Source organism: Orcinus orca, chromosome 11 (genome assembly GCF_937001465.1).
Source record: "Orcinus orca chromosome 11, mOrcOrc1.1, whole genome shotgun sequence".
Lineage (NCBI taxonomy): Eukaryota > Metazoa > Chordata > Mammalia > Artiodactyla > Delphinidae > Orcinus > Orcinus orca.
Genome location: NC_064569.1, coordinates 47,371,586 through 47,388,109, shown reverse-complemented (window position 1 = coordinate 47,388,109; position 16,524 = coordinate 47,371,586). Strand labels below are relative to the sequence as shown.

At 36.5% G+C, this 16,524-nt stretch overlaps 1 protein-coding gene across 10 annotated transcripts in view; it reads right to left on the bottom strand.

Annotated features, from left to right (window-relative positions):
* Positions 1 to 16,524, bottom strand: part of SLC16A7 (solute carrier family 16 member 7) — a 160,605-nt gene that overhangs the window by 57,942 nt on the left and 86,139 nt on the right. For 8 of the 10 annotated variants that reach the window (XM_033440515.2, XM_033440518.2, XM_033440516.2 and 5 more), the window contains one exon: positions 6,057 to 6,188. The gene's annotated coding sequence lies outside the window, so the exon portion shown is untranslated. Of the gene's footprint in view, positions 1 to 6,056; positions 6,189 to 13,047; positions 13,380 to 16,524 lie in introns of those variants that run through there. The other 2 variants (XM_049693978.1, XM_049693979.1) reach the window with 2 other exon arrangements.

The window sequence follows — 16,524 nt, the reverse complement described above, 5'->3', positions numbered from 1 at the left end:
TTTTTCAATTGGAATGTAGAGGAAAAAGGAAACGCTTGTCTGTTTGGTAAGACAATATAGAAAATAAGCAAATAAAAGCTAAATTTGCCACTAATTCAGGAAACCTACCAAAAAACTAAACAGGTATCTATGAACAGACAGAGAGGTTTAATTTTTGTTTGATGTCAAACTGTATCTAAGATATTTTTGGTGATCTTCTATACGCACCTTCCATATTTTGAGTGAAAACATTCTTTAAAGTTTTCTAATTTGTCCATAGTTCTACCCAAGGACTTTGCCTTCAGAAACTCATATAGGCAAAATGATAAAAATGAAACTTAAAATAGGTAGAGCACCGTTTCCCTAGAATAAATACTATGATGATGAGTATTAGAATGGAAGTAACAATGCAGACAACTATTACCTTCACTCTTTTTCTGAATGTTAATTTTGGCAAATATACTTAAGCCTTTTTAACATAATATTTTACAGTATTTCATAGATGGAGGGAAATCGATATAATCTGCAATTAACAGATAACAGGGCTGAAGATTAATATGCTTATTTTACATTATGTGAGTCAGACATATCTGCAAGGAAGTTCTGAGACATTCAGCTTTAATCACATTTTTTTTCTTGAGGTTTTTTCAGCTCTATTGAGGTAAAATTGACAAATAAAAGTATAATATATTTAATGTGTAACATGATTTGATATACATATACATTATGAAAGGATTCCCACAATCAAATTAATCAATACATCTATCACCCCATATATTTACTTTTTTTGGTATGAACAATTTATATTCTACTTTCTTCGCAAACCTCAATTATACAGTACAATATTATCAACTATAGATACCATATTACACATTAGATCCTGAGAACTTATTCATCTTATAACTGAAAGTTTGTACACTTTTACCATCCTCTCTCCATCTCTACAGTGTTATTATGTAGAATTTGTCTGTCTCTGTCTGGCTTATTTCACTTAGCATAATGCCCTCCAGTTTCATCCATGTTGTCCCAAATGGCAGGATTTCATCATTTTTTAAAGCTGAATAATATTTCGCTGTGTGTGTGTGTGTGTGTGTGTATACATTTCTTTATCCATTCATCTGTCAATGGACACTTAGTTTGTTTCCATATCTTGGCTACCATGAGTAATGCTTCAGTGAACATGGGAATACAGATATCTCTTCGAGATAATGATTCCCTTTCCTTTGTATATGTACCCAGAAGTAGAACTGCTCAATCATATGGTAGTTCTATTTTTAATTTTTTGAAGAACCTCCAAACTTTTTTCCATAGAGGCTGAAACAGTTTACACTCCCACCAACAGCATAAAAGCTTCTGTTTTCTCTACATTCTTGCCAGTATTTGCTATTGCTTGTCTTTTTGATAATAGCCATTCTAACAGGTATGAGGTAATATCTCATTTTGGTTTTGACTTTCATTTCCCTAATGATTAGTGACGTTAAGCACCTTTTTATGTACCTGTTGGCCTTTTATATATCTCGTTTAGAAAAATATCTATTCAGGTCCTTTGCCCATTTTAAAATTGGGTTATTTGTGTTTTTTGCTATTGAGTTGTATGAGTTCCTTGTATATTTTAGATATTAACCTCTTATTGGATATGTGGTTTACATGTATTTTTTTCCATTTCATAGGCTGCCTTTTCATTTTGTGGACAATTTGCCGTGCAGAAAGCTTTTAGTTTAGCTTTCATTTAGTAGTCTCACTTGTTTATTTTTGCATTTGTTGCCTTTGCTTTTTGATGTTAAATCCAAAAAAATCATCACCAAGGCCAATGTCAAGGAGCTTACCCCCTATATTTTCTTCTAGGAATTTTATGGTTTCAGGTCGTGTTCAAGTCTTTAATCCATTTTGAGTTGATTATTGTGTATAGTGTAAGATGGGGGTTCAGTTTCATTCTTTTGCATGTGGATATCCAATTTTTCCAGCACCATTTATTTAAGACACTGTCTTTTCCCCATTGTATATTCTTGGCACCTTTGTCAAAAATTAATTGACAAAATACATGGATTTATTTCTTGGCTTTCTATCCTGTTTCACTGATCTATATGTCTGTTTTTATTAGTTTGGTATTAGAGTTAGAAATCAAGGAGTGTGATACCTCCAGCTGTTCTTTCTCAAGATTGGTTGGCTATTCGGGGCCTTCTGTGGCTCCATATGAACTTTAGGATTGATTGTTCTATTTCTGCAAAAAATGTCATTGGAATTTTGATAAGGATTGCATTGAATCTGTAGATTGCTTTGGGTAGTATGAACATTTTAACAATATTAATTCTTCCAATTAGTGAGCACGGAATATCCTTCCATTTATTTCTGTCTTCAATTTCTTTCATCAGTGTTATAATTTTCAGTGTATAGATCTTTCACCTATTTGGTTAAATGTAGTCTTAAGTATTTTATTCTTTCTGATGCTATTGTAAATGAAATTGTTATCTTAATTTCTCTCTCCAATAATTCATTGTTAGTGCTTAGAAACACAATTGATTTTTAAATATTGGTTTTGTATCCTGCAACTTTACTGAATTTGTCGATTAGTTCTAACAGTTTTTTGGTGGAGTCTTTAGGGTTTTCTATAATATAAGGTCAAGTCATCTGCAAACAGACAATTTTACTTCTTCCATTTAAATTTGGATGTTGATTTCTTTTTCTTGCCTAATTGCTCTGACTAGGATTTCGAGTACTTAATCACCATTTGTTTGTCCCGATCTCGTTAACTGATACTTATAGTTCTGGATTTTCCTTCCAGTTTAATGCTGAACCAAGGAATGGAATAATCCTCGCGTAGGTTGTTGGCATATCTATCGGCTTTTTCTATTGCCTTCTTTTATTTCTCCTTTTGGATAATTGTGGTAAAGGTTCTATTCTATTTTTGAATTAGATCAACAATTACATTTTATTTTATTCTATTCACTTTATAACATTGATATAAAGTAAGAATCAGCAAACATTTCCTGTAATGGGTGAGATAATAAATATTTTATGCTCTGCAGGCTGTATGGTCTCTCTCATAACTACTTATCTTAATAGTTTTAGTGCAAAAGCAGCCACAGACAATACTATAAAAAAATGGGTGTGGATGTTCTAATAAACTTTTATTTACAAATTAGACCAAGGTTTATTGTTTGCTGATCCCTGTAATAGAATACCATTAGAAAACCAAGAAAAGAAAGAAATTGTACATAATCACACTAACCTTACACAATATTATTAGTAATTTTGCATATCTCTTTTCATTATTTTTCTAGATTCCTATATTTCTGATGAATTTAAATAATATTATAATCATATAGATCATACAGATCTAATTGTATATACTGCTTTTTCATTATTATTTTTTATTATTTGTCTTTAAGTTCTTTTTCTTGTTTTGATTAGGTAAGTGGCGCGTTCCAATTTTTACAAAATATGGAAAATGCAAAAGTATAAACCAGAATAAAATACTATAAAATAAAGTCTTCAATTGCCACCATGATTTACAGAGAAGGTATCTTCTCCCTCCCGTTTTTTCTTTTTATATCCATTTACATCTGTTTTTATACCCATACATTTAGAAGTGCTGTTTGGAAAGCCACCTCAAATTATTGTTTCAGAAGTTGGGGTAGAAGTGACAAAGGCATCTACCTTTTTATTAGGGACTGTGAATAGAAATGTTTTATAATTTAAAAAGTTTTAAATGGTAGAGGCAAGGCAAATCCATTTTATTTTTCCAAGAAGATACAATAAAAGCATGATAACAAGTCACTTCTCTCTGACTACATACACACAGACAATATGGCTCTAGATATAGTGACATTAATTAGATGGAATAGTTTCAAAAGTTCAAATTGCTTGTCTCTTACCTTACTGATTTAAATGTATTATAATCGAATTAACCTATAACCTAATCTATAGGTATACAAAAATGAATAAAGGGATCTCTGACTCAAATATTGAGTACTCTTGCTAAGTGCTTATTAAATATTTATTTGCTCAGTTAAATTTCCACAAAAGCCCTATAAGATGCTGTACCTATCTTTCAAATAAGACTAAAGCTCAGGAAATATTAGAAACTAGACCCAAGTAAAACAATAATGTCAGGGACTGGATTTCACTAATCACTGCTGACTCTTAAAATTACATAAATAGAATTAGAAATAATACTCTTGGTTAATGTATTTAGAAGAGGAAACAAGCAAAAATAAAAAACTAGGTATTTTTTATTATGTCTTCTCTGCATGTCTAAAATATTCTTATGGGTCAAAAGAGTCAAAGACGATTTTCAAGACTGTAAGAAAATAACTTGAAAAATTCTCTCCATGGATACATTTGTATGTTAGAAACCTACCCAAAATGTCAGGAAAACTATAGCATTAAGGTCAAATGAGAAGCTTTCACCACAGACAAATAATCACACAGTGTACATCCTATTCAAAAATGGACACATCACAGCAGGGACCTTCTGTAAGCTCATTAATATTCTACAGATGCCAACTGTTCAGATCGATCCAAAACACCGTACCTTGTCAAAGAATGATTTTGAAAAGATTTGAATGTCTTCAGAATGTTTATGGTCTGCTTTTGTAATCATTTTTGCTTTATTGGAAACAATAAAAATTTGTCTATCTATCTATCTATCATCTATCTATGTAATTTGGTTTCTCTTTGGTCATCAGTTAATCCAACATGATGGATTTACAGCATATGAGCACTGGAAATAGCATTTTTTTTTTTTTTGCGGTACGTGGGCCTCTCACTGTTGTGGCCTCTTCCATTGCGGAGCACAGGCTCCGGATGCGCAGGCTCAGCGGCCATGGCTCACAGGCCCAGCCGCTCCACGGCATGAGGGATCTTCCCAGAACGGGGCACGAACCCGTGTTCCCTGCATCGGCAGGCAGACTCTCAACCACTGCGCCACCAGGGAAGCCCAGAAATAGCATCTTTTAAAAAGTATAATACTTAAGGAAGACAGAGGAGGAAAGAGACAGATTGTAAGTATTGGCTAAACCAGCTGAAAATAGCACTCGGTCTTTGAAAGTTGTCTAAATAATCTGAATTTATGTATTATTGAATTTTGTTACTATATTTTTAAAGTAGACAAATTTCTTATTGTGTGGAAATCAAATAAATCTAGGATAATACTAAAGAAATACCAAATGGCACTTGTAAGGGGTAAACTACTTTTTGTTGTGTTATCAGAGTATAAAAACTATCATGAGGTTTAAAGTCCTCATTCTGCGATTTTCCTGCTTGCATAAAGGAATCTAAAACATCTTTCATTATTAATTTATGATTTTAAACTATTGTACCTTTTATCACCTCTATATTCTGGAGTAAACACTTAGAAATACAACTGGATGATTTATTTTTCAGCCATTTCACAAATCATAAATAACATTTCTAAATAATCTTAAATCCATTATTTTAAAATCATTATATCAATATAAATATTGAAGTTTACTAATATTCAAATCATGTTATTAATATTGAAATTTACTAATGATCTAGGTTAATGTTGGGATTTCCATTTTATAGACAGAAATCTATGCTCATAGAAAAGTGAAGTGGCCTTTAAAAAAGCATTATATGATGGAGTTATTTTTTCCTCAATACTTTGTTTTCTGTATTATTTTTTCATAGTTCACCAGTTTATCTCAGTATATGATCTTTTATACTCTTTCTTCAGCATATTTACTTGATTTTAATTATAATTGCATCCCCCTGGTTGCAAGTCACCACTCAGATACCTCTTCACTTCCTTATCTCCAGCTGTCTTGTTTCTTCCATTTAAATTGACATCTTACAATCTCTTAGCTGAATCATTGCAGAGTAGACCAAAATCAATTAACCCTTGAAAAATGCCACTTCCAAGATTATCACCTGTTCATTATTAACAACTCTTGAGTTAACCAATAGTTCAGACCCAATTCATATACACTCATTGGCCTCACGTTATTTTCCTGTGCACAATTCTGTAATAGTTTATACAACTTATGTCTGTCGTGTCTTGTTCCTTTTATTTGTGGGCATAATCAAGAAAAACAGAGTGAAAAGTATAATTTTACCTGTTGACAGATGCTCTCTTGAACAGATTTCTTTGGATTATGTGTGATATTGTTAAACCTTGTCACTATTGCTTGAAGTGTGATATTTGAAGGCAATACAAACGAAGAGAGGTAGAGCAGACTCTGGATTATCTAAAGAAATAGAAAAACAGGTGTTACATATATAATTGAGGTCCAGAAGCCTCATTAGGGTCACTACCTTTAATTCATCCAATAAATTTTGACCCTGTTTTAATAATTAACAAAATTGAATATATATATATATATATATGTGCATATATATTTGTCAATCTATTGATTGAATTATTAGGTATGAACAAAATGATGAAATGTGTGCAGGAGAAAAAAATTAGAAGTATGAAATGAAGATTAGGTTTTTTTTTAATAAATAACGGTAAATTACATATCTACCATTGTGAGAAGGAAATTTACTGGCATTCATTAGCTGTCACTCAAATAATTCCCTATACTCATTTAAATAATTTGCTCTAAAATTCAACTAATAAAATATCTATTGACAATGGAAATAAAATTTAAAAGAGAGTTATTAGAAACACTATCAATAATATACATGCCTTACAATGAGACACACTGAGTCATGAAAATGAAACAAAAAGTATTTTAGAAATCTTATGATTTAGAAACCAAATGTCTTAATCAGATCTGGGTGATAGATGAATATGCTAATAAATCTCCCTAATACATCAAATGCCTTTATTTCAACTTAAATCTGGTACTGAGTATACAGATGCTAGTACTTAGGGTTTATTTTGCTTGGGTCAAGCATTCCTTTGCCGAGATCAAAGCTAAGGAAAAGTTAACTCTGTCAGTTAAATACCCAGTTGCCTGCCTTGCATCCAGGGCCACTTATCCTAAAGTGTTGAAGTCGATGCAACCACCAGGCCAAATGACGTTTGTATGAGAGGATGAGGAAAGCCTGTGATCTAGTTGCCTAGTCAGTGAGAAACTGAGGGTGGGGATTAGAATGAAGATTAGTAGTGGAATTAGAAAGTCATGGATAAAATCTGAGAAATAGATAAGGCCGGAGTTAAAGTTTTAACTTATGCTAGGAATGGAGAGTTCACACTCAGTAGGTCTCCTACATCTGGGATAACAGCAGGGAGAAGAGGCTTACATCTGCTCTGGACCTACCAAGAGGCTTGGGAGCCTTTGTGACTTTTTTAAGCCGAGGAATTTAAGGGTGGCAGCTCCACCCTACCACAAGTAACCGGCCCATCCAAATGCAGAAAACCCTTCTTATATTTGGAGGAAATACATTTTCTGTCAGTTTCCTCTGGCAGAGAGAGTTGCCTGGAGTTTAGGGCAAAGCCCCAGAGGAAAGCCTCAGGCATTCCTGACAACTGGGCTCCGACCCTCCATCTATGCTTAATTATCATCATGGTTCATGGAGGTCAGCATAGGGGCCAGAACAAGCGAACATGACAAGGCCACATTTTAAATGCTCACCAACATTTCTACACAATCGTCACAGAGCTTTATTAACCTGACTGGTCTAGTTTCCTCCAGAAAGACCAACCTGTATCCAGAGGTTTTTTCAACAAATTGGCCAACAATCCAGGAATCCTCTGTGATAGTTATAACTATATTAATCTATTTTACATCTCTTTCTCAATACCTATTAAACGATCATATTTTTATATACATTTAGGCAAATAAACTCATGCAGTGCATAGATTGGTCCTTAGTTTTAAAAATGAAAGTCAGTGTTTTAAAATTTGTGTGTCTGATGAAAAAACCAAGAGAAGAAACAACAATCCTTAATATAGGAAAGCTTTCCTTTAATTCAGGACAGAAACAATTTTGGAGACTGAATCCAAGTAGGCATAAAGCTTAAAGCTTATTCTCCCCTACAAAAGCAGTGTTAATTACTATAGCTGGAAGCTGGGCTGTGGTATCAGCTATCAATAACTTGGTTTGTTAGCAATTCACGTATATGCCACATGTTTTATGATGGGTTTTACTTATAACAGGGAGCTTAAAAAATGCTTTAGAGCTTTCAGTTTTTTAAAAAGATTCCATTAGTTATCATAATCCCACGAACTAAGAGGAAGTGGTATTTTTAATCACATTTATAGATAAGAGCATAAGGAATCGGAGGTACGAAGAGATTTTTCCAAAGTGTAATATTCAATAAGTGATCACACTGATACCATGACTAGTATCTTTCTGTTAGGCCCATTGTTACTGATTCCACCTTAACACACCAACTTGGAGGCTGCTCTTCCTGCTTATAAATATACTCCTTCTGTTTTATTTTTATGGTGAATTTCCAAATTTCTATTCTTGCACATATGCGTGTCTGTCTTGTCCATCAGAATTCAAATACCTGTTCTTTGGAATACTAAACGCCAACTATCCTTCAAAGTCTTTAGAAAATGCATCATTATTCCAGCTTATTTACATGTCCTTTCTATAATGTTTTTGAGTATATAGACTATATCATTGTCGTTAACAAAAAGGTGGCTTGATGACTACCGAAAACATCTGTCTGCTTCAAGTGTTTTTCAAAAACTTTATGTGGTAGGATGTGCTGAAGCCCAAGAATTGTGCCTTCCCTTCTAGAAATCAATATGGGTTGATTAATCTATGGAGAAGAAGGTGTAGGACAAAGGAGTAAAGGAACTATTGAAGTGATGGTCAATGCTTAGATCCTAGTGCTATATTCAAGGCCCTTTTCTCATTCAGTTGTACAGAATATCAGAATGTGCCTTTATATACTTGGTGAATAATAATTCTTCAACTTCCTAAATCTAACCAGGCTGTATCAATTTTATGAACCCTTATCAACAGTCTACGCAATCCAGAAGTTTATGCTTCAAAATAGCCCAGAAATAATGTACTTAGCAAACTAAGTCCCAAATTAAATCAACAGATGTTTGGAGACTACCGCCTTCACTATAAATTCTTTTAGGTAGCCTATAGATAAAGCATGAGCTGTGTTTCACATCCTACCTATAAAGTGAACTATGTTTTCACCTATAGGAATTAGTACGTTCCTTAGAGAATAATGAACTGGTCTTTTTGCTCTCCATTCCCTCTTTCTTATACAAAGGATACAGTAACATCAAATTAATGTACAATGTTTAAGTTTAGGTGACAGCTCACTCAGTTTTATAATGGGAATTAAACAGAACCAAATCTTTTCTTTTCTAACATGTAACTGAATTCAAATTGGAATCTAATCCTGGGAGGTTATTTTATTCTTCAAAGTGGGCCACCTTTTACATCCTACCGACTGATTTACTTTGACAGCTAGACAGCAGAGATATCAATAGTGCATAGCCCCCAAAATGTTAGTAACACAAAACCTATATTTAGGTGTAAACTCGTGCTGTAGTTAAAGGACTCTGAGAATGCTAATTGATAACAAGGGTCAAACTAACTGAAGATGTTTTTGTAATGGGAGAATTAGAAAAAATAATATGAACCAGCACCTAATTATTTATGAAGAATTGGATGAATATCCCATATCAGACAATTCCTCTGATTTATAATACTATACTTTTAGAATTGTGTAAAAGCAGTTGTAGTGAGCTGAATAGTGGCCCTCAAAAAGATATGTCCATGTCCTAATTTCCAGGACCTGTAATATACCTTATGTGACCCTATAGACTGAATGCTTATATTCCACCCCACCCCCCACAAAATTCATACATTGATACCTAATGATAGTTGGAGGTGGGGCCTTTGGGAGGCAATTAGGTCATCAGAGTGAAGCCCTCATGAATGGGATTAGTGCCTTTGTAAGTGAGACCCCAGAGAGCTCCCTTGCCCCTTCCACCAACTGAGGATACATTGAAAGACGGATGTCTAAGAATAAGGAAGAGGACCCAAGCAGACACTGAATCTGCTGGCACCTTGATCTTGGACTTCCCAGCCCCCATAACTGTGAGAACTACATTTCTGTTATTTATAAGTCACCTAGTCTATAGTATTCTGTTATAGCGGCCCTAACAGACTAAGATAAAAGTTGGTACTGGGAATGGGGTGCTGTTACAGCAAATACCTAAGAATGTGGAAACGGCTTTGGAACTGGGTAACGGGTAGAAGCTGGAGAAGTTTTGAGGTGCATGCTAGAAAAAGGCTACGGCCATAAGTGGACCGATCATTAAGGGCAATTCTGGTGAGAGCAAAGAAAGAAAAGAGGAGAGCTATAGAGAAAACCTCAGCTTTCCTAAGTAATCCTGAACAGAATGTTGGTAGAACTATAGAGGGTAAAGGTCATTCTGATGAGGCCTCAGACGTAAATGAGGAATATGTTACAGGATAATGGGAGAAAGGAGATCTTCATTATACAGTGGCAAAAATCTTGGCTGAATTGTGTTCATCTTCGAGTTCTAGTGTTGAACTGTGAGTAATGAAATTGGATATTTAGCTGAAGCTATTTCTAAGCAAAGTGTTGAAGGAGTGTCCTTGGTTCCTCCTGACGCCTTACAGTAAAATGAGAGAAGAGAGAATTGACAAAAGGACAGAATTGTTAATCAGAGCTTAAAGATTTGAACAACTCTCAGCCCATCCATATTGAACAGAATGAGCATATATGATTGGAAGAAACTCAGTGTATGGACAAAACACCATTTCATATTATTAGTCGGCCATCTCAGCAGAAGCAGGAGCTATTGCAGAAAACAATGGAAGAATAACCCCAAAGATAATTCAGAAATCATCAGGGCTGCCCCTCCCATCACAGGCCCAGAGTAAAAGGGCCCCAAGGACACAGTGAATTCAAAGGAGGGGCTGCCTGAACCTATGGGACATTAGGGTGTGCTGCCAGGTGCTGCCTCACAACACGGGCTCTGCTCTCTGCACTCCAGCTCTGTGCTCCTTGGCTGCCTCAGGTGCAGATCCAATGGGCTGCGGTTTGGTGTCATGGTGGCCACCCCTATGGAGGACACAGGTGGCGAACGTTGGCAGTGTCCACACTCTCCTATCATCTCTGCCAGTGTACAGAGTGCAAGAGCCGTGGGGGCATAGCTGCATCCACCTAGATTCCAAAAGATGCCTGGCAGAGCTCTCACTCAGGGAGAGCTATGGGTGCAAGAGCCCATCCTACAGGGTCAGAGCCCAGGCAGAGAACTGCAGGGGTGGGGCTACTACAGAAAGCCCCAACTAGGGTGATGCCCAGTGTACCCTGGGGATGGTCACTGGAATGCGATTTTAAACCCAGGAAAGTCATAGCCAGGGAACTCAGACCCGTGAGTGCTGTGTGGGTGAGACTGCAGCCCCAGTGGGTCCATAGGTAGAGCATCCAGTCAAAGATCATTCTTGGTCCTTAAGGTTTAATGTTGGAATTTGAACTTACTTGGGACCTGTTACCCCTTTCTACTTTCCCATTTCTCCCTTTTGGAATGGGAATGTCTCTCCTAAGCCTGTCTCACCATTATATTTGGAAGATTTCACAGGTTCACAGATGGAGAGCAATTTGCCTCAGAATGAACCATACATTAAGTCTCACCCATATCTGATTTAGATGATACAAATGAGACTTTGGACTTCAGAGTTTGAGTTGAATCTGGAATGAGTTAAGATCTTTGGGACTATTGGGATGGAATGAATATATTTTGTGTGTGCAAAGGACATGAATTTTAGAAGACCAGATATGGAATGCTACAGACTGAAAATGTTTGTGTCCCCTCCCCCTGCCCCCGCCAAATTCATAAATTGATACATAATCCCCAGTGTGATAATATTTGGAGGTGGGGCCTTTGGAAGGCAATTAGGTCATGAGGGTGAAGCCCTCATGAATGGGATTATTGCCCTTATGAAAGAGGCCCAAGAAATCTCCCTTCTGCCATGTGAGGACATGAGAAGATGGCCACCTATGAACCAGGAAACCGGTTCTCACCAGACACCGAATTTGCTAGCACCTTAATCTTGGACTTTCAAGCCTCCAGAAAGCCAGTCTATGGTGTTTTGTTATAGCAGCCCAGAGGGCAAAAGATGTGATTAAAGTAAGGATCTTAAGAGAGGAGTTTATCCTGGATTATCCAGGTGGTCCCTAAATGCCATGTATTCTTATGAGAGAGGCAAAGGGAGTTTAGAGACAGACACAGAAGGAAAGGCATGGAAAGTAGGCAGTGAAAATGAGGCAGAGCAGAAAGTGATGCAGCCACAAGCCACGGAATGTTGACTGGTGCCAGCAGCTAGAAAAGGCATGGAGCAAATTCTCCCCTAGAGCCTCTTTAAGGAGTGTGGTCCTGCTGACACCTTGTGAAGTGTGAGAAAAAAAAAATATCTACTCTTTTAAGCCACCAAGTTTGTAGTAATTTGTTACAGCTGCCCTAGGAAACTAATACAGCAGTAGTGATGGCATCGTTTATGAGAGTCATGAACCCAGCAATTCCAAAGATGTCTCTCTTATAAGCACTTTCGCACAACTTTGCAAAGAAACATGTACAGGATGTGCAGGGGAGCATCATTTATAACTGTGGCAAACTGAAAGTCACTAGGAAAATGGGTAAATTGCTGCACATCCATAATAAAGTACTACACAACTGTAAAAAGAATGAAGTAGATCTATAGGCACTGATACATAATATCGTGAAAAGTATAACAAATGCAATAACAGCAAGCTATAAAAAAATATGATTCCATTTATTCTAAATACACACATAAAGACTTACACATGAAGACTTAGGTCTACATATTTCTATTTGCATACAAATTATCTAGAGCAATACTAAAAAGCTATTAATAGGTGACTTTGGAAAGTAGTTATATATTTTTGAAATGTTTAATTACATAATAAGTATATCTCATTTTTCTTTCCAAAACTTTACAAAAATGCTGAAACACAAAACTTTATTATGAAATATAAATATATCCCCTTAGTTGTTAACCTGGTTGTGAGTTGTAGCAGGTAGTTCTATTTGTATTTTACATAGGATTTTCATAACTTTTTTCTACTGCTTTTTTTTCTGCTAGCTAAATTTTAATCAACTAAGGTAAAAAGGAATTGGACCCTGCTTACAGATCTTATGGAGTAGCTCTCATAGTGCGGCTCCAGTTGAGCGGAATAATCGTAAGCTGGTACCTTTTTAGAAACGTAGATTCTGGGGTACCACCTCAGATTTACTGCACGAAGCTCTGGAAGTGAGACCCAGCAAACTGTAGTTTAGTAAGTCCTCCAGGTGATCCTGATGCCCACTAATGTGTAAAAGCTGCTGGTCTAGCTCTTCCTCCAACACACCTACAAGTGTTGGCTGCAGTAAATGTAATAAACTGCAGTTCTTGAGCCATCGTGGTCTATTGACTCCTCTGCCTACCGAACGGCTGAAGCTACCTGGGAACCACTGCTCTTTTCAGAATCCTGAACATATTCAGTTCCATCTATGACATAGCACTTTGTCAGCTGTAACCTCATAATTCTATGACCGCTGCCCCTGTAACCTCATGATTCTATGACCGCTGCCCCTTATGTCTCTTGAATAATCATGTTTATGGTATGGGAAAACTAAAGACAACCTAAAGACCCAAATTTGGAAAGTCAGTGAATATATTACGGTCATCTACTTGATAAACCATTATACATACATTAAGTGATAGTTATGAAAATTATAACATGGGAAATATTTATTATATAATATTTAATGAAAAGCTCATATGTCTGCAAAATTCAAAATATGTGACAAAAATGATACATAAAAAGAAAAAAATAGGACACAGTAAGAGGGTGAGGATTGTAGAAAAATTATATTTCTCTATTCAAATTTAGGATAATACTATTATAATATTTTTTTTGATTTATCATAGTGCATACTTTATTCATTTATTTATTTTTGGCTGTGTTGGGTCTTTGTTGCTGCGCGCGGGCTTTCTCTACTTGTGGCGAGTGGGGGCTACTCTTCGTTATGGTGCACAGGCTTCTTATTGCGGTGGCTTCTCTTGTTTGTTGCGGAGCATGGGCTCTAGGCACGCGGACTTCAGTAGTTGTGGCACATGGGCTTAGTAGTTGTGGCTCGCAGGCTCTAGAGCGCAGGCTCAGTAGTTGTGGTGTGTGGGCTTAGTTGTTCTGCAGCATGTGGGATCTTCCCAAACCAGGGATTGAACCCGTGTCCCCTGCATTGGCAGGTGGATTCTTAACCACTGCGCCACCAGGGAAGTCCCCTGTAATATCCTGATATATAAAATACTTTAAGTTAATATTATACGTTTAATGATTTGCCCTAGTTTGGGGTTTTATAACTACTTTGAAAAATATTTTAATTTTAACTAGTCTACAACCATTTAAAAAATGTAAGGTTATATAGTGAAATTGGAAGCTGTATTTTATTTAAAGACCTCACCTCCATTTTTTTTTTTTTTTTTTTTTTTTTTTTTTGCGGTACGCGGGCCTCTCACTGCTGTGGCCTCTCCCGTTGCGGAGCACAGGCTCCGGACGCGCAGGCTCAGCGGCCATGGCTCACGGGCCCAGCCACTCCACGGCATGTGGGATCTTCCCGGACCGGGGCACGAACCCATGTCCCCTGCACCGACAGGCGGACTCTCAACCACTGCGCCACCAGGGAAGCCCCTCACCTCCATTTTTTAAGTTCCCTTTTTGTTTGTTTTATGTCATTTTGTTTTTAGTTATGCCTAAATGAGATTATGAGGCTCTTGCATAAGTTGTAAAGAATATACCCAGAGATGGTCCCCACACTTAAATTTAGATATAAATTACATTAGCTGATTACCAATTACCTATATAAATAACATTTACTGTTACCTATTTTGTTACAAGTAAGCATCACTGAGTAAGACAGTTGATACTTTAACATAAATTTCCTTGTAATTCTGTTTAGTAGCTATTACCTCCATTTTTCAGACAATGAAAATGAAATTCAACCATGTCAACTATCTTTTAAGTCCACCTGCAGCATTTGTTTTGAACTAGGCCCTTACAGAGTTAAGAGCTATACACTTTCTATTGTCTTCATGTTAATTTTCAGTCATGAACTGCTTGAAGTGTTCATATCACCACCCCCTCTCCACCCTCCTGTGTTTTGCCTGTTCGAATACTTGCTTTGCTTGTGGTCACTTGCCTGAGTTTTCTGCCCTCCATCCATTCCAGCTGTGTGCTTCCCAAAGACTTCAGGAGACACTCAATTAGTTGCTAATTTGGTAATTTTGCCAAAATAGGAAGAGGAAACAAAAGCTGGAGCCCACAGAAAAGTAACCATTCAGCAGATTCAAGAAAATGGTATTAGTGGTCAGGATTTAAACTTCAAAGAGAAGGGCTGTGAAACTCTTCGGAAACTAGTCAAGTTATCAGTTGTTTCTTCTACTATACACTTACAAGTGAATTAAATTTTTAATTTTATTTTTTGATAGTAATTATTTGCCCCCTACCCATCCTTGTCATGCTTCTCTGCAGGCCAAGTATACTCCATACCGCCTGACTTTGGACTTGTTTTGTCAATGAATAAAGCCAATGATGTATAGTCCATGTCCAAGAGTGAGCTTAAAATGTTTGCATGTTTTGACTTTACACCTGTAGTCTTTACCTTCCAATCTGAGAACGTGTCCCTTTAGTCTGGGTCGCTAAAAATAAGAGTATGTTTGGAGGTCAGCCAAGCCCACCAGAGACAACCAGAGTGATAGCTGATCCATAGCTTTCAAGTAGCAAAAACAAGAAATAAATATCTGTTGCTGTCAGCCCCAACAAAATTTGAGGTTGGGTGTTTAAAACGAAATCCTAAAATATGTGGCATTGGCTTTAGAGATGGACAGCTGGTGGTGAGGACCCTGTTAGAAGAGGTTAGAAAAACGTAAAATATTTGGTAAAATTTTGCCTATGATATCTTAAAAGAGGCAGAAAATACACACAATGCAGTTCGGGTTCTGGGACAAGAGATAAGGAGAAAATATGTTGGTAGCATTAGTTGGTGGTTATTAGCCCTGTTTAATAAGTACTAGGAGAGGCAATGAAGTCATGATAGATTTGATCTGTTTGCAAGCAGGGATGAGAAGAGAAAAGGCACAATGCCTGTATTATAGGACTTGCAGGATTGAAAGACACATCCCCCAGCCCCCCACCCATCTTTCGCTTGGTAAAACTTTCTCAAGTGAAGACACTCCCTCAGGGCAAAAACTAAATCCAAAGGTTACTAAAGCAAGGAAAAGACCAAACCAACGGTGTGGCTTTTGTACCTTTTCTTAGCATCTCTTACAGGCTAAGTCAGATCCCAGTAAATTCTTTCAGTTTGAAAAATATTTAGGAGCGGGGGTAGAAAAGAGACCAATGGTGTAGTCCCTGAAGTTCTAACAAACTCAGATTTTCTATAATTCAGTATATTTACAGCCTCGCAAAGAAGTGAGTGTTACTATTTGCACTAACTGAAACCAACTAATTAAAAAATACTCTTCAAAACATTATACTATAAAATGTACTATCACCTTGGACGGAAAGGAAGAGTGACTGTTGGAAATGTCAAATGACCAAGTGATTGAAATAACTCCAATATCTTGT